General features: G+C 32.4%; 1 protein-coding gene and 1 long non-coding RNA gene across 2 annotated transcripts in view; one reads left to right on the forward strand and one right to left on the reverse strand.

Annotated features, from left to right (window-relative positions):
* Nucleotides 1–14,481, reverse strand: part of LOC145279867 (uncharacterized) — a 106,600-nt gene extending 92,119 nt beyond the window's left edge. Inside the window, exon 1 of the mRNA XM_080131314.1 lies at nucleotides 13,483–14,481. The gene's annotated coding sequence lies outside the window, so the exon portion shown is untranslated. The remainder of the gene's footprint in view (nucleotides 1–13,482) is intronic.
* The window catches only part of LOC145279868 (uncharacterized), a 73,840-nt gene continuing 56,422 nt past the window's right edge, over nucleotides 1,681–19,098 (forward strand). Inside the window, exon 1 of the long non-coding RNA XR_013868477.1 lies at nucleotides 1,681–1,731. This is a non-coding gene — a long non-coding RNA (uncharacterized LOC145279868). The remainder of the gene's footprint in view (nucleotides 1,732–19,098) is intronic.

Raw genomic sequence — 19,098 nt, forward strand, 5'->3', positions numbered from 1 at the left:
AAATTTATTGATAAATTTTAGGAGTAAATAAATATTCTTGGAATAGACTATGGAATAGTCTGTGGTGCTAGTGTGATGTCGCGAGAAACAAAAGTACAGTTGGTATGATTTTTTGGTGTATGACTTAGGATTAGCTACTGTATCATATATAAAAACTGCTCATAGATGATTTTATTACGGGAGATAGAAAGTGTCTGTACATATTCTGATAGCAGTCGCATCGACTCAAAGAAACATGCGGCACAGCAAAATATAAGTAACATTTAGTTATGCTAAGTTTAGTTATTACTCGCGCATGGTCCTGATATCGCAACATGTATACTTTATTATTACATCTGGGACCGTAGTGTATCCTCTTCTATATTTGTGTCGCATGATTCGCTTGTTTCTAATATTGTGTAAAACATTACAGGTTTCATATACTCCTTTTATGTTTGTGTTCAACAAACTGTTTATTTGTGAATAAACGTATGCATGCACGAATCCAACTGTTTCTTCAGTTCCTCAGAAAAGGACTCTGTTGGTTATAAAACAATTACATTTGCCTCAGTCTAGAGGGATTTCTTCTGCACTGAATGAGGCTAAAAATATTATGTGTAATACCAGAAAAGATACTACACTTAGCATCTGATGAGCCCGTAACCATGTTGAATATTGGCCAGTGTTTTATGTTGTCCGACTAGCAACAAAGTTAATATGTCTTATCTATACAGAATACATTTCCATCTATATTATTCATAATAGTACAGATTGCACAAAATAATCAAGTATGTATAAGAAGGACAACTAAACTAATAGGATTTGTTGATAAGACGACCAGACACGAGTGAATAATTACATTTTAATCAACTTTCGATTAATTTATTATCAAATCGTACAGAATAACATCATCTTGTGAAGGGTGATCTATTCTATTCTCTATAGCCACTTTCTTACCGAAGTTACATTTTAGTCGTTTTATTCTATTGTCATATTCATCGAAGATTCTCGATTAGGCTTCAATTACTGGTTCCTTTCTTGTTAGACACCCGAAGCAAAAATCGTTCACTACCACAACGGAAAAATACGTTCTTTCCTCGTCCGTGTGCCTGGCGTTAGATGGAAGTCCCATTGACTCGGATTTTTATAAGGGTTTCCAATCTGCATGACATATAACAGCGGAACTGCTTCCCTGTAGATCATAGTATAGTAATCACCAAGTCCAATGTCAACAAATACTTGTCATTTTCTCCCAAATATGTGATCAAATAGTTCACAATATTGATTGTTTGTCACTTTCCGGTTCATTAAACTTTTATTCTTCAGTTGCTATTGGCCTTGAATAGTGGTGACTAAACAGTATACAAAACTATAAAAACACGTTCATGTGTTGACCGAATTACGTACAAACGAGAGACGGGTATCAAGAAAATTTTATAGAAAGAACTAACTTATCTGATTGCGTAATGAGGGCAGTAATAGCCATGGTCGAGTGCGCAGGTCGAGAAATCAACAAACAACCGGCAACGGCACTTGTTGGTTGTTGGGTTTTGCGCCATGAGAAACATTTGTTCTTGGGTGGTTTTATATTGCAACCACACGTAGAAGAATAGTGTGTAGATTAATCGGTTTTGTAGGCGTGGAGGTAAGCGGCTATTTTGAAAATAAATATAGTTTAAACGATATTTAATCAATCCAATCCTGACAACTACTACGACTGTGCGAATTAACATGAGAACAATGACAACTAAAGTAAGTGAACACTTTTAGCTAATATCAAAGGGTACTATCTGTTCTCATAATATAATTCCTCTTCTCTACCCTCTGTCAGTAAAGTATAATCCTTCTAGACTAATATAATTTTTAAAAAATTTTCCAATTTATAATGGCTTTTTTTTTTCGAAGCTGGGTTTTCCCATATTAAAAACCAACTTTATGTCTAACTCTGTCCTCTTGGGGAGGAAAGTGGCTATTGTATCATATATAAAAACAGCTTTCGTCGTTTGTGTTTCTATTCTTAATGAAGTTCATCAAATATGTACAAACTCACCAAAGTTTCACAATTTTGACAGCATCATAAGATGCAGTTTCGTGTTTCAGTTTACTTCATCTTATGATTGCAAAGTTAGATACAAAGTAATTGTTTTTAAGTATCATAGTGCAGCTTCTGATGGATGAGAAAAATTTTAAAATTGTCTAAGTAAAGCAAGGATTCTCTTTTCTAACTCAGGACAGATTAAATGTAGTTTTGTGTCATAAAAATGTAAAATTCATTGGCCGAAACTATTCGAGGGCGACATGAAAGCTTCCTTATCATTGGCTACTACACTGAGATGTATGGGAGGATATCAATTCTTTCCTAGGATCGTTGAGCTTTTCTTTATATAGGAAACACACAGACAGTACACACACGTACATCGAGTTATATATATATATATATATATATATATATATATATATATATATATATATATATATATATATATATATATATTTAATCTTAAATCACTATCGAACTTGGGCTTACGGTTTCACTAACCATCTTTTTATTTTTATTTGTTAGTATATTTTAATGCTGAAATTCCCGATTAAGTCTCGGTAGAGACTGCGATTTGGTGTTACAATAAAAAAAATATTTTGCTTGAATTTTTAACTTGCTCAGGATATTGTAATACAATTAGAGAAGGGTGTGGACAGATAATGTTCATAGTTTTTCATGTGAGGCTAGAGTAAACACACGGTTAGAATAGTGAAACATTCCATTGGACGTAAACATACTAAAGTTATGATTGCGTCACAGGATATGACGTCATGTGAAAAAATACGTCACAGAGAAGTGATGTCAATTCTGCTTTCCTTTGGGCTTACGATGTCGAAATAAGCGGGTATCGTTTTTAGATTTATCAGCCCCCACGGGGTTGTGTAGGAAACTGCAGCCCATTTAAATGTATATTGTTGTAAATTGCTGGATAAAATAAAACAAACATCAAAATCTCCCAAAACATTGTTATATTTTTTGTGTTTACGAGTAAGTTACTCCTATTATTAAACCTACAAGACAGAAAGTAGAAAAAGAAGCTAAGACGCAAAATATCCATTGAGCAATTTGTGACGTGTTAACAGAATTGGGCTCGAGGTAGAATATCAAACAAATATGTTTATAGCAGTCTGAGGTGAATAACACCCGATCGTATTGTAATACCATTCGGTTGTTAATGATCTGCAATCGGATCCTGTATATTGTTGTTGGTAATCCGGATTAGTCATTTGATCAATAGAGAGGGGTATACCATTTAGTAGTATATATTTGTATGATAAAGTTGATCCTAGGAATTAAATCCAAATGCGGATAGACTCGTATTACCTTCTCTTAACCAACAGACGTAAGGCACAGTTTAATGTTTTCCCTTAACCTATAAAGGTAAAGTACTCAGATTATTGCTTTATTTTAATCAATAAAAATAACGAACGCAATGTAACGCTTTCTCTTAACCTATGAAAATAAAGGATCTAGTTTAATGCTTTCCCTTAACCTAGAAGAGTAAGGGATCAGTATAAGTTTTTCTCTAACCCATAAATGTCAGTGACCCAGTTTAATGTCTTATCTTCTAACATATAAGGTTGCCTTGTCAGATTTTTAAAGTCACACTTAAATAGAAGCCTAAACTCTGTTTAATTCTGACTAGCCAGTTGTTGTTGTTTTTTAATTATCACTGTGTGATTTACTAGAAAAAAATCCAATCGGTTTCATATAATACTAACTGTATATAACATCTGATCTGACAAATTTCTCGGCAGTATACACTCTGCAAGATTCATAGTTTGACAGGTGGAAATGTTTAAACGACTTTTATACTTTCAAGTTATTACTTCTTGCAGATATTTATATTATAACTACGTTTTAAGAATTATATTCAAACACTTATTATATTTACGCTTACTTATTCTACAATTCCATGACCATTCTTTGTTATATATTTACACACAACATATGTTGGTGAGGTGCAAACGTTTCAAATCGCTTTTGTTTGCATTTACCACGTGTTCTTTAATACACACACACACACACACACACATATATATATATATATATATATATATATATAGCATTTTTACAACTTGAAATTTGAAGATCATTTTAAAACTTTACGCTCTCGTTTAATCGTATAATGCATTTTAATCGTCGATTCGAAATTGATTTCCGAATATAATGAGTTACATTTTTGTTACACTTTTGTGGTTATTTATACATTACTCACTTAACTATATTGTATTAGTTTAAAATAAACTTTCAGAAAAGCATTAAATGCATTCTTCAGACACCTACATCTGACTATCGGCCTGGTAGATCTTCTCTGTGAAAATCATCAGCTACATATACTGAAACTGTAAAATACATCGCGTTCAAACAATCTTCAGATTTTCGACTCATCGGCAAGCATCAGTCATATCAAAATAAAACTTTTAATTTATTAAAACAATTAAATGTACATTAAGCCGGTCAATCTAACACCATGCACATAAATGACGTCGCCATCATACAGATTAATGACCCAACAAAATATAAAGAAAAAGTATGAAAGAACATTTGTAGAGATGAGGTGAGACGTTTGAATTTACGTATCCCACCAAAAAACAAACAAACAAATCAGAAACAAATATAGACTCGGGAAAGATTAATCAAAAGATTTTATTTAAATTTCTTAATATATTTTCTTTTTTGATAATAATAAAATTAGGATTACATATTGTTACCGAACGTTCGAAGAATTGGCTTAACATATTCAAAAGATATTCTTTTTATGATTTTGAATCATATAACGACTCAAAACCATAAAGTCTTTTAATAGAATACTGTGACCGATTCTCGCGTGTGTTTCTGGTATATACGTGATTAAAGTTATAACCCTATATTTAAAACTTGTACACACTATTCGGACACGGAACAGCCGGTTTAACTTTGTAGGGATGAGGGGTCATTAAAACTAGTGAATAGAAAAGCATTCACCACTAACAAAAATCAGTTTGTTCATAAAAAAACAGACATTTTATTCTGTTTTGGGAACCATTTAAAACTGTCAAATATAGAGTGAAATCTTGCTTTAAATGAAAAGAAGTTTCTTCATAAAAGAAAGAGACACTTTTATTTTGCTTTGGTAAGTATTTAAACTGTCAAATAGAAAGTGATTTCTGGCTTTAAAAAAATATCATGCATTTCTTAATACGCAGCCATAATGTAAAGACAGGAAGAAGCATAAAAACAGAGTCTAAATACCGTTTCAAATTTTCCATTTGTAACAAAAAGTGAATCTCGCACAGTGTATACCACTGAAAGAATTATGACCGAATTAAATATTTAGTCGATGAAATCGATTTAAATTTTTCTAGCAAATTACAGATTGATAATGTTCTAGCAAATCAGCTTAGTAATTTTTTCTAGCTTAAATAAACTCATACATTTATTTAAAAAACTTCAGTTATTGAACGGCTGTTCAGCGAAGTTTCTATACATTTACACTAACATAGATAAAACAGGAACGTTAACAAAACGTCTAATACTTAGAAAGCAAAAGTAATTTGACGTTCGTGGTTTTTACGATTACAATGCTACTTTGCAGTAGTGTAATTGCAAAAGTCGTGTGTTATACACCTACAAACAAGTTGCTTGAACTATATACCCATGTTTATATAATACTAACTGTATATCATATCCGTTACTAAATTTGCGGGGAAAACTGTTTAATCATTCTATCACACTAAAAGGTACCTTACACTCATTGCAACTGTATGAGAGTAGGATTCACCGATATGCAATACTGTTATCATAGCTGTGGAGGGGCAATTCAGAACGTTTTTTCTTATTGTGAGAAAGTACAAAATCGACAAAAATCTAGTGGGCATGATCGCTTCTCTTCCCTGCATCCTCTTTATTACAGAAGAAATGTTGCTCGTCTTTCTCTATGGTATTTCCGTCGATGGGTTTTGACTAGGCTCCATGCTTTAGTCCCTCGTAAGACGATCTTAGCAAAGATTCGTATTCCTACCAACACTAAAAATAGCTTTGGTCCCTCGTAAGACGATCTTAGCAAAGATTCGTATTCCTACCAACACTAAAAATAGCTTTGGTCCCTCGTAAGACGATCTTAGCAAAGATTCGTATTCCTACCAACACTAAAAATAGCTTTGGTCCCTCGTAAGACGATCTTAGCAAAGATTCGTCTTCCTACCAACACTAAAAATAGCTTTGGTCCCTCGTAAGACGATCTTAGCAAAGATTCGTATTCCTACCAACACTAAAAATAGCTTTGGTCCCTCGTAAGACGATCTTAGCAAAGATTCGTCTTCCTACCAACACTAAAAATAGCTTTGGTCCCTCGTAAGACGATCTATGCAAAGATTCGTATTCCTACCAACACTAAAAATAGCTTTGGTCCCTCGTAAGACGATCTTAGCAAAGATTCGTATTCCTACCAACACTAAAAATAACTTTCCTTTTTTGTCCCTGTATACTCAAAAACAAGCGGAACTCCTTTCTTTCCAAGATCACGTTACCACAAGAATGTTTTCATGCACACTAGAAAATGGTTATTTTCAAGTCCAATGTCAACAAATGTCTGTCATATCGTCAATATTTCCATAGCACTATTCAATCATCTAATTGAAAATCTAACTAACTCTTATCCGGAAGTGGATTTTTTCTCGGTAATTGATGAATTATTATTTTACAAAAAATACTCAGCGTTGTTCGGAATGCATTCAAGACATTTTGTTGATTTTCATTGTTTGTATAATTTTTTAAATTTATACAGAAAAAATTAAATTGTAATTTTAAGTAATATATTAATTACCCGTTGGTGATTTTTATTTTTAGATGAATACATAAAAAGTATTCCATATTATAAGTTGTTTGGACCAGATTAAGTATTTTTTCCATAAATTATAGCGAAGTGCATTATTATAATATCAATTACATGGTACGATAACAAATGAAAATTGGTTACTCAGAAGGAACGGTTGATTTGTCAACTTGAATGCTATTTGCGTCTGACGTTAACATTAACGGTGAAAAATAAAAAATACTTCCTGTATGAAAAGATTAGATTTGCGAAACAAGTTGCATCCTGTATCATTTATATTGTTCGAACTACAGTTCTCATCTTCAATGTTATTCTCACAACGATTCGGTCGATGTAACTTTCGACCTTCTTGACTTCAGCGGGTATGTTTTGTCGAACTCGCAAATCTTTATGTCGACTCAAAAATCTGTGTGGACGGTCGAATAGAATTAATCAATGGGGCTGTTTGCGATCTGTATAAATCCTCTAGATTGAAATAAAGATTTTCGAATTCCAAAAAGATACACGTGATAAATTCGGCGGTTACATCGGTCGAAACGTTGTATAAATAATAATCGAGATGATAACATTAGTTTAAATAATAGAAATTAGCAATTCTTCGAATCATTTCAATCCAAAAAATTGGAATTAAAAATTGCATATTACTATTTTGTTGTTTTTGTTACCTCCGCCTGCGTCAATCTATTCAAAATAATCAATCGGATGATCAAAAAGTTGACATTGTTTAAGTTAACAGCTAAAAATTTGACATTGTTTAAGTCATTGGCTATGACGATGGTTATTACAGTTGACATTGTTTAAGTCATTGGCTATGACGATGGTTATTACAGTTCTACTACGCATTATTTTCGCTTGGATGGGTTTCGTCCTTGCAGTTTGTGTTTGTTTTGTTTTTGTTTGTTTGTGTGTTTGTTTGTTTGTCGGTTACATTATGTTTAGAGATTATTATCAATGGTTTTTGCTATAAGCATACACGAGAAACTCAAGCATTTAGATAACTACGAAAAAATACATTTGTTAAAGTCTCCTGCAATCAGATAATCTTGGGCAACGTTAGGTCAGATTAGCTAGAATTTAATAAAAGTTTCATAGTTTTTCTTCATTATGAAAGGTACTGATTCAGTTCAGTGTTGTTAATAAAGTAATCGACAAAGTTAGTGCTTTTTATTAACCAATGAAAGTAAGAAAGGGTACAGATTAACGACGCGACAAAATATAAACAACAAATGTGATTGAACATTTATAGAGACGAAGCAGGGTTTAGACAGGATGATTTGCATGTCACTAGAAATAGCGATAATATAAATCAGAAATAAATATATACACGGGAAAGATAAATTAAAAGAATCTATTTGAATTTCTTTCTGCTTTCTTTTCGAAGAAGAAGAAGAAGAAGAAGAAGAAGAAGAAGAAGAAGAAGAAGAAGAAGAAGAAGAAGTATGGCAACAACAACAACAACAACAACGACGACGACGACGACGACGACGCAAGTGCTCGCTACAGAACGTTCGCAAAATAGATCGAAACATAAAAGATTTTCGTTTTATGATTTTGAATCGCTATATTAATAGAATACTGTAACCAAGTCTCGTGTTTTATGTTTGTGTTTCTGGTATATATGTGATTGAAGTTATAACCTTATATAAAAAGTAGTAGAATTAAGGGATCCGGTGTATGCGATGCATTTGATTGTTTGTTTACCAATCAAATTAATGGACTAAGTTGGCTGGTTTATACTAACCAATCTATATATCTATAAAAGTGAACGTGTCTGTGTGTGTGAGTGTGTGTCTGTGTACATTTCCCTACGCAATAACTCTGTCAATTTTTAGTCTACAGACTCGAAATTTTATATACAGGGTACTGAGATTTGGGAAAATCGATGTGATCGGGTTTCGGACAGAAATTTCGCTGTTACGGGGTCAATGTTCAACGATTTGACCTTTGAGAACTCTACCAAACTCCTCCGACAATCTGGGGTCTAAACACTTGACATTTTAGATATTGGTTCCTTGTACATGGATCTAACTTAATAACTCGATGTGAGCCCAAAACAATAAATATTTAGGGGTCATAATAGGGGTCAAAGTTTTAAAAAATTACCGTTTTTTTTTGTTTTTTTTTGTTTTTTTTGCTCAGTATACACCTCCAAACATCCGGGCAAAGCCGGGCACCCGTGCTAGTATAATACAAAGTGAAGTACTTTGATGCATTTAATGTAACCAATGAAAGAATATTTATTTAATGGAGATCCTCAGATCGGATTAAAATATAACTAACTGAAAACATCTATCGACTAAAATAGGATACGTGTATTTGTAACTCTTTGTATAATTTGAATAGTATTTTTATTTGTTTTATGTTGTCACTTATTATAGCTGTAATATCATATGTTTTCGAGAGAAATACGAGTGTTGAATAATTTATAATAGACTGTTTTGAATGTGAGATGATATATAATTATTGCCATAACCAAACAATGCTGCAGCTTACACAAACCATAGAAAGCCGTCGATTGTAAGTCCTAAACTCATGTCTCGCCCTATTTTTGGAGAAAGGAGAGCGCTGTTTGATTGTGGAAATAATAAGTTCATAACACATTTTCTTTATCTAACGAACGAGGTATGCGATTCGTCAAGTTACACTCTTTTATTATATTAAGAATTTTATGCAACAATATTCTGTATTTTACATAAACAAGTAAAATTGTTTTACAGTTAATAAACTATTTTCTTTTTCTTTCTTTAATGTTTAACCAAAGGAACTTTGACAATTCTAAACTTTACATAAATAAACATTTTTTTTTTAATTTTTGTGAAATTTAGAGTTGTTTCTTCTTCTGTTTTTGTTTTAAAAAACAAAAGTGGATCATAAGACATTTTGAGAATATTCTCTCGAGTTTTAACGAGTCATGTACAGACAAGGTGAAAAAATCAAATAATAAGTGAAGAACAATTACAAGAAAATGTTTATAAAATGAAATAAACAATTGTTTAGATCTTTAAATAATGTAGACATTCATAAAAAGAAACTATAGATTTCTCGTGAAATATGCAACAAATAAAGAAAGTAGAATTTGACACGATGAAATTAAGTTAGATAGAAAGAACAAAACAATTCCGTTTGAGAGAAAACAAATGAAACAAAAAAGCGGGAAATAAAACCAAATGGAAAATTTTTTTTTTACTTTTCAAAATGTCAACATTTTTTTTTGTTCGGATGACGTGTATTTTTATCGCAGGGAAATTAGTTTTGAAATTAATATGAATTTGAATTTAAAACCTGCAAGGAAGACTAAATATGTCTGAAAATTATATTCCAAATTAATGCTGACATTTTGTAAAGTTCAAACTAATTGAATGCACTGACTGATGATTGCTATTTTTAGATCGAATCGAGAAGCAATGACCAAATATTTTAAGCAAACGTTTGACAGGAGCAAATTCATGAAAATTCACATTATATAGTGCATATTCCGTTTATTTTGCCTAGCGAATGACCTAAAACTGAAAATGTAACTTATTTTATTTACAATGCACACACGCGCGCGCACACGTATACACACGCACGCGCGAGCGAGCGCGGAATTAAATTCTGCAAATTAAAAAATTTACGACAGATTTATTATTCGACGAGAAATGCAATAGTTTAAAGTTGTTTTTCCTTAATCCATGGATTTTCAATAAATGGCTCATCTCATCAGGGAAAATGTTTTTTTTAGCAAAATAATTTTTAAACTCTCTATTTGGTCTGGTCATTGTCTTGAATTTTGCGACTGTGTCACTATTTTCTTATTGAACATAACTACACCATAAAATATACATGTTTTTGCTTAAAAAAACATTTCATTTAATGAGATGAGTCATTTATTGAAAATCCGTGAATTAAGGAAAAGGCTTTAAAATTTCGTATTCTTTGTTGAATAATAAATTTGTCATTTTTTTTTAATTAAAGAATTTAATTCCGAATTTTCATTTATACGTTTGCTCTATTTCGTATATTTAACTTTTTTATCTGGGGGTGATTGTTTTATAAATATTGATACTAATATTTATAGGGATATTAAGTTTACAGTATTATACAACCTGTAATCTGAAATTATTTCAAAATTTCAGTTTTATACATATATATATATATATATATATATATATATATATGTGTGTGTGTGTGTGTGTGTGTGTGTGTGTTATTTGTTTTGTTTTGTTTTTGTTTTGTTTTTGTTTTTGCGATACTTGTTTTGAAATGAATTATACGAAAGTGCATTTTTACCTAAACGGGGAGCGCCATATGTATTATTTTTAAAAAAATAATTATCCACTGACACGTGTTTCGTCGTCTACGACTCATCACAGTGGCTGAATTCAACAAAATTCGGAATATACTATGAAAGATTATATATATATATATATATATATATATATATATATATATATATTCAGTAATGTGATTGATAATTTCAAATTCAAACTAGAATTAAATTAAAAATCCGTTTCACAAGAAGGAACAACAACAAAATCAATAATTTGTACGATCGTTTCGTAAAACAATGTTTTTATTGTGGTAGACATTAAGCCACGGGCAATAATTTTTACATATAGTATTTTTAACAAACAAAGTTTCCTCATCAGCAAAGTATTGGGAAGGGTTTTTAATATATGTAAAAGACACCATAAATAAAGCTAGCATTAAAAGTATCGAGCTTATTATATATCTAAATTACAACGAGCACTTTTTCTCTCCCTGTATTTTAATCAAATTAGTAATTTTACTATTACATTAAAATACACTCTGCTCTTTAGACTATTGTTCTAATCTCCTTTATATATATATATATATATATATATATATATATATATATATATATATATATATATATATATATGAGGGGTTTAAAGTTATTGCCGGTTAGGGGTAGAATGAGTGCTTTATGCCAAATTGATAGATTAATATGGTTATCTTTGTGCTTATTTTGCATTAAATATTATTGCTTATTAATCCATATAGACCTCTGTGCTTTGAACGGATACTATAATACTGTTCCTTCGCATTCATTAAACGATTAAATTAAAAACAATTACTAAGGATAAAATACTTTGTTTTCATTTTATTTAAAAGTTATGCTTTATTAAAGACATTCTGAAAATTAGAATTACTATATTTTTAAAACGTCATATCGAAAAAAAACTGCTTACAAGACGTTAAATGATTATTATTCTATAGTAAACGATATTTCGGAGTAACACCCGTTTATCAAGTAACCGAGGACAGGGCTGTTTTATCTTTTTTACTGTTTAGTTCTTCGATTCTTAAGACATACAAAAGCAATAAGATATGAAGAAATGAAGAAAGACAAACAGAAAACATTCTACTCTCAATATCTTGACAAATGAGTATTTACCTGAAGTATCGTTTAAAAATATAATAATAACCGCTTAACATCTTGTTTACAGGTTTTATTTTCAAAATATGTATTAATATGTATTTCCACAAAATATAATAATTTTAATTTTTAAGAAGTTAAGTTGACATTGAAAGTGCGGGGATGTAAATTGCTGTATAAAAAGCGGCATGCGGACAGATTTAAATGTGATCAGAGAAACCAACGTTAACGGTTATTAAATTTCTAAATAAGGGCATCACTAATAAAGATGCGTCTGATAAAAAAGTGGGGAAAAAAGTCGTATTCGTTATCTAAGATATAAAGTAAAGCTGGCCTCACTACACTGATTCTTGCCAATTTCAGTAACAAAGGATATGCGTGTGTGCGTACGCACGCACGCGCGTGTGTGTTACAGAAGATCAAAACAACATTGCTACCGTCGGTTTCAAATCCAAACATCTGGTTGTCTATGTTGGGATCTGTTTAGTCTCTGTTTATCCAAACAGATAAAGAAAGTCCGACAGAGGTGATCAGATATTGTGCCCTTATGTATAAAATAAAAATCAATCGACTTGTGTGAAATTCGACCACGCAATAGTATAAAATATTGGAATTAATACTTAAATGAATTCGACGTATGGACATTTACCTCTCCGCATAGCTCTAAAATAGTTGGATAATCTAGAATAAATAAAGAAGCGTAAAGGAACAGAAATATCAAATTAGAAAGCCTTATTAAAGTAAAACTAGTGAAAATGAATTTTAAGTATTTTTAGCGGAGAACTGTTTTGTCTTTAAACTCAACAATGTGTCAGACGATGATTTCTAGTTGTTGATCTACTAAAAAAAATCCATTAAAAATGTCGGAACATTTGTTTCGAATGTTATTTTTACGTACTTTTTAATTTTCAGCGATTCGTTTTAAAAAGGGGTCAGGAACTGGCATCGGTAAGGATATATGACCAAACGTGCTGATTCCGAGTCTGCGGTTTCTTCGATTTTTTTATCAATCGTTAAACTGTGATTCAGCGGCAGACGTACACGCATGCAGTCTACTTAGCTTTGTGTACAGAAATGCATTAAATTCAGTTACGATTTTTTTATGATTCAAAAGAGTTACCAGTACATTTCTTCATAAAAATATTCTTTTACAAAAAAAGATAATTATTGACTGAGCGTGAGGCGTGGAGCTTTATCGTTGGCATTGTGCTACGTTTATCTCGGAGAACGATCACCAATTTAATAGAAAAATAAAAACGTACTCACGTGATTTGACAATAACTAACACAGGACAACATCCGAAAATTTCAAAATTCTTTCTTTCTTTCGTTCTGTCTTTTGTTTTGTGTCTTTGATTCTTTGTACAGAATGTTTGTCAATATATTAAAAGCCAACGAAATATCGTAGCTGAGACGAGACTTCGTGCTTTAACGAGACTTGAGGTGAGATATGTTTTAAAGGTTCCTTCCTTTTCTGGTTTCTATTATAGTTTTTGTTGCTCAATAAATAACGAAATAGAAAACTGTCGGTTTGAAAGTAATTCAAGCAGCGGCGATGTCCTCATTCACTGGGGAAATAGAAGTAAGCATTAGCATGACATCCTTAACAATAGCAGCGCTCCATTTTACAGTAAACATTTAAAACACGAATATAAGTCCCTGTTTCTGTTATCCGTGATATTAAGATACGACCTCAAAAAAACAAAAACGTCGAATATGAATTGTTTCTCTTCTTTTCTTCATTCGATGATTTATTTGTAGAATGTCAACCAAGAGATTTGGTTAAATTTACACTAACACATTCGTAGGACGTCTGTATGTGTGTGTGTTTTTCTTTTCTAGCAAACAGGCAAACAGTAATTTTTTTTTTCTATTCAAGTTGAAGTAAGTTAAAAAGAACAAATGCAAAATCAGAAATAAAGAAAGATTGGGGGTGAAGATATAGATATTCCTTTTGTTCGCGCCTTTTTTTTTTTTTTTTGTGGTATTATTTCTGTTGTCGGCCAGCAAGTTGACCAACGGGAGCTCGACTTTCAAGGCTTATGACTTACAGCATACTAAGTCCTACAATATCTAACCGCTCGGCCCGTCGTCGGTTAAGAGCAAAAGTAGGTCGGAACATATGTTTTTTACCTGCTGTTCGTACGGACAGTCGTTGTAATAGCGACGGCGGTGGTGGTGGTCGGGTGCATATATGGTCGTGCTGCTTGCGGTGTGCAGGTGAGATGTGGTTTGTGTGCGCACAACGATTTATTAGAGCTCCGATAAATAGTTTATAAGCGAGAAAAATAAGCAAGACACAATTAAGCAATTGCTCTTATCAATCTTATGAGAACGATTAAAAGAAGAGGGAAAGAGGAAGCGAAGGAGGGGGAAATACAGAGAGAGACAGAGAGTAAAAGAGAATAGATTTCATTGGGCTATCCATAAAACAATATTATAAACCTTTATCTTTGTTGGTATATTCTTGACTTCATCTTAATTTATTATGGCTCATTACCTATTGGACTAAGGTATACCACCTGGGCAGTACCTAGGGGGTCTATTCTTCCAAGCTTTGACACTCGGTATTCGGGTGGAGTAAATTTATTGCTTACTTCTTGAGGCGCCATGAACATGAAATGCTGACGGGTTGTTCAGACAATTTTTGCTAGGTCAAAGTGTTCCTTCTTTAGGAGCGCTGACTTGACTCTCCCCATCTTCCGACCTTGTGTCACATCTTCTTTCGATAGGAAGAAAGTAAATTACTATTTATTTTATTTGTTTCAATATTACAAGCGAGGCGCTGGAAATTTCCAAGGTTAATCAAAGAAATTTTGATTTGGATTGTAATATTATTTGACACTTACAGGTTGGAATACTTATATTTTTTTATATAAGAGCTCGCCATTTAAAGGAGAATGAGTTTTATTAAAAAAAAAAAAAAAGTTGCCGCACCGGTCATGCGCAATGAGCTTATAAATCCGTGACATACTTTTATAAATCCCGTTTAAACATGTGTCAGGTTAGGATCAAGATTAGCCTAGGCCTCGGGTTTAGGTCCAAAGTTTGATTAGACTTTTATTTCTCGCCGTACAAAAGCAAAATAAACACCGCTGTGGTGCATCACGAAATGGTACAGCTATCTGTGTTCGTATTATTCCGATTATTCGAACTACTGTTCTCACCTTGAGTGGTATTCGCACACTATTTCGATCGATGTAGTCTCCAATCTTCTTCCGGTGCCTCTTGTCAAAATCGGGCATCTTTCTGTCGAACTCAGGAATCTGCACGGAATTTCAAACGGATCCCATGTGGATTAAATAAAAGGTACTGTTCGAAATTTCGCGCAGATTCCCGAGATGGATAACAAAATTTCCGTGCTCGACAAGATCGGGGGTTGCACCGGCGAAATGTTGTGCGAATGACACCAAAGATGAGAAAAATAGTGTGAATAATAGAAAGAATGCAATCAATCCTCATCTCATAAATTCAGAAGCACAACTACTTGCGTGATTTTATGTGCCGGAAAAATATAGGAAAGCATCTCTTTTATGCAAATACTTAATGACATGGATTTCAAGCATTCTAATTAATAAAACTTTCATAGTATATTCCGAATTTTGTCTGTTTGAAATGGTATTAGTATTTTCTGGAGGGAGTCTTGTACAAAAGATCTTGAATGCCTATCTAATAACAAGTTCGAGCTAAGGCAACACAATTCAAACCATGTTAAGTTCAGCATATCATCAACATGTGTCAAATCGCAACAAAATCACGTTAGAAAATGTATGAAAATAGCGGCTTAGGTTCTGGTGTTACATTTTATCTAGTCTGTCTTCCTGCAGTGAAATCTTTCTAGACCGAGACAGTTTTTAATTTTTTTTGTTCCAATCCAGAGTAACCTTTTAAGGGATTAGATTTAAAAAAATGATAATAATAATAATAATAATTTAATGTCTAATTCTGCCCTTGTGAGGAGGCAAGCAAATAGAAAAACCTAGTTATGAATACAAAGATGATTCTGGCAGACATTGGCAGTGCGTGGTGTATTATAAATGTCTGTGATTATTGTTGGAATATATTTAATTTGTCAAAACCAGAAGGATACGTGGGAATACAACACGGATGTGTTTAAATTAAAAAGAAATGTGCGTCAAGTTGACTGTTGTAATGTGTTTTTTATATGTGATGATGCTGGTCATGATATTAAAAATAAATAAAAAATAATACAAATGTGTTTGAATTAAAAAAGAACATGTTCTCCGAGAAGAGCGGACAAGAGAAAGAAATAGGCAAACAAAGGAATAGAAAACGGAAAATGGCGGTATAAAGGGAAAGATGGAAAGAGAAAGAGGGAGGAAAATGATGTTATAGATTTTATTATATTTTCTACAAGACCGTATATTATAAACGTTTGTGATTGTTGGCATATTCTTGACTTCATCATAACTTATTTATTTTTATATGACCATTGAAAAATGTGGAAATTCTAAAGGTTATTGAAGAAATTTTGAGAGTGAGGAATATCCACGAAATATTAAATAACTTTAAATATTGCATTATTGACTTTAAATGGTAAAACAGATAATAACGAGAAAATTACTGCATTATGACTATATTGCCATTTTTCTGTTTATGATTACCTTACGTATTCTTCTCTACACTAACCCTTTGTCTTTGTTGCTATATTTTTTCTGCTTTTTGCCCCTTTTTGAATCTTTTTGTTGATATACAGCATTCATGTGTTTCTATTGTCACATTCCGGAATTCTTTTTATTATTTTTGAAATAGTTCACAGTCATTAAATGTGTTAAAATCTGTTTGCTCAGTTGCAGTGTTAAAATCTTCCACGCGGTTTGTGGATCTGTATTGGTTTGGGATCGTTTTCCCTTTGCTGTACTTTTAAATATGATTATTCCTTTAATGGTCGACTCTAGTATGTTCGCTTCGTGTATGCATCTTCGTAAGCTTTGTATTAGTCTTTCATGCAAAGTAGTAGTTTTGAAAACTAGGATACATGTTTTTTTTTTCGAGTGTTTACTTTCTTCATTAATTTCGGCTTTTGTTTCTTCTTCAATTTTCTGAAGTTCTGCTATTTTTGCGAGACATTCAGCATTTCTGTTGTGTCGACTTTCCCATATATTGCCCACAAATTTGTATTTTTGTTCGGGTTTGGTTATTCTGTTCTTCTTCTTCATTCGTTTACGTTTTGGTAAAATTGCTTTTAGTTGTTTTCAAAACTCCTATTTTGTTTAGCTCTTTATCTGTAATATATCACTCAATAATTCTCGCGCCTGACATATAAATGATAAGACTAATAAATATCCACGTGAATTTTATTACGATCTAATTGTATAAAATTTGAATTAAATCGGCTCATTAATTTACAAATAAGAATTATTTAAGTGAAGAAACAAGCAAAATGTACATATTGTTTGGGTGATCGCTGATTGGCTGGAAGACCGGCGTTCAATTCTTTGAGTCGTACCAAAGACTCAAAAGCTTGTATTTGATGCTCCCTAAACAACATTATAAGGTAGTAATCCTTGGAAATGAGTAAAGCCTTCCTATAAACTTTCGTGTAGTAACTAATGAAAAGGAAGCCTTCGAATCGCACTTGACTATGGTCCACCATTTCATTTATTTTACTGTCGCAAATTTTGAAAATAATGTACAAATCAGAATTATGTGTGTTGATAAGCATCATTTTCTAAATGGAAAAATACTGTTTAGGCAAAGATATAGTCTAATAAGTATTTTTGACTTCTCCATCGAAAACAATGGTTTCTACGTGGTGTGGTAACTACAACGTGCTGAACGCCCAAGTTGCCCAGTTGTCGCCTAAAACATCAGGATAATTCATAAACTGCTTTTGGCCTATCGTAAATTAAAGACACCTGGGAGAACAGAGCAGTTGTAAATATCAGAAAGCAGTGTACTCACCATTTTTCATGAAAATTTATCAATGAGAAAGCTGTGACAAACATGTTTGTTCAGTCGATCAAACACAGCGACGTGTCGACGATTTAAACATCGTTTGTAACTAACAGTTTAAACGTTATAAAAAGGAATTCTTGTGTCTATATATGACCATATACTTTTGATTAAAACTGAAGAATTTTTCAGATTTGAGGGTGGCACAAGTTCATATTGCCATAACCGTGCCAATAAATTTGTCTTATATGTGTAGGTGGAATCGCTAACAATGGCGAAAGCTAAATAGACGAAAGTCTGGGAAAATATGTGGAAAACAGTATTTCAACAAAAGACACTCGAAAACACATATAAACTACGTTGTTTTTGCAATACAAAATTAATGACTTTGTTTTGTATAAATCATATAGAAGTTCGACTTTCTTTTGAGGAAAAGAAGCTTTTAATCGGATTATTTACTTATATATCACTCCTGCCCATCTATTTGTCCAAAAAAGCTGCCAATTTTATGGTTTCAATTAAATTAATAGCATTTTTTGTTGTTGTTTTAAGTTGACGCCAGCGATGTTTAGTGACACTGATAAAACATAGGTGATATTTATTGTGAGCCGGCGTATTGCTCAGCAGCGGTCTTGGCTTTTGTCACCAAAGCCATTTCACATTTTTATTATCGAGTGCCATTCACGGCCAATGGACATCCTGCTAAGCTTGTTTAGAAAATATCCAAAACACAAACTGCCATTTATTCAACTCTTCACTATTAACATATAAACTTTCCATTAGCAAACTACGCAAGACAAAAGAAACAAATGGCTTATGATCAAATGTAGTATCTGTTTTGTCTTCAATAAAAGCAGATTTTTTTTTCGATTAGAGGAATTTTTATTTTTCCTAGCTATTACATTTTCGATTCGGTTCCGTTGAGTTTAACTTCAGTCCTAGCATTTGGATCGCGCTTGTTCAAAGG

Source organism: Euprymna scolopes, chromosome 7, assembly GCF_053919585.1.
Source record: "Euprymna scolopes isolate OS-2025 chromosome 7, ASM5391958v1, whole genome shotgun sequence".
Classification (NCBI taxonomy): Eukaryota; Metazoa; Mollusca; class Cephalopoda; order Sepiida; family Sepiolidae; genus Euprymna; species Euprymna scolopes.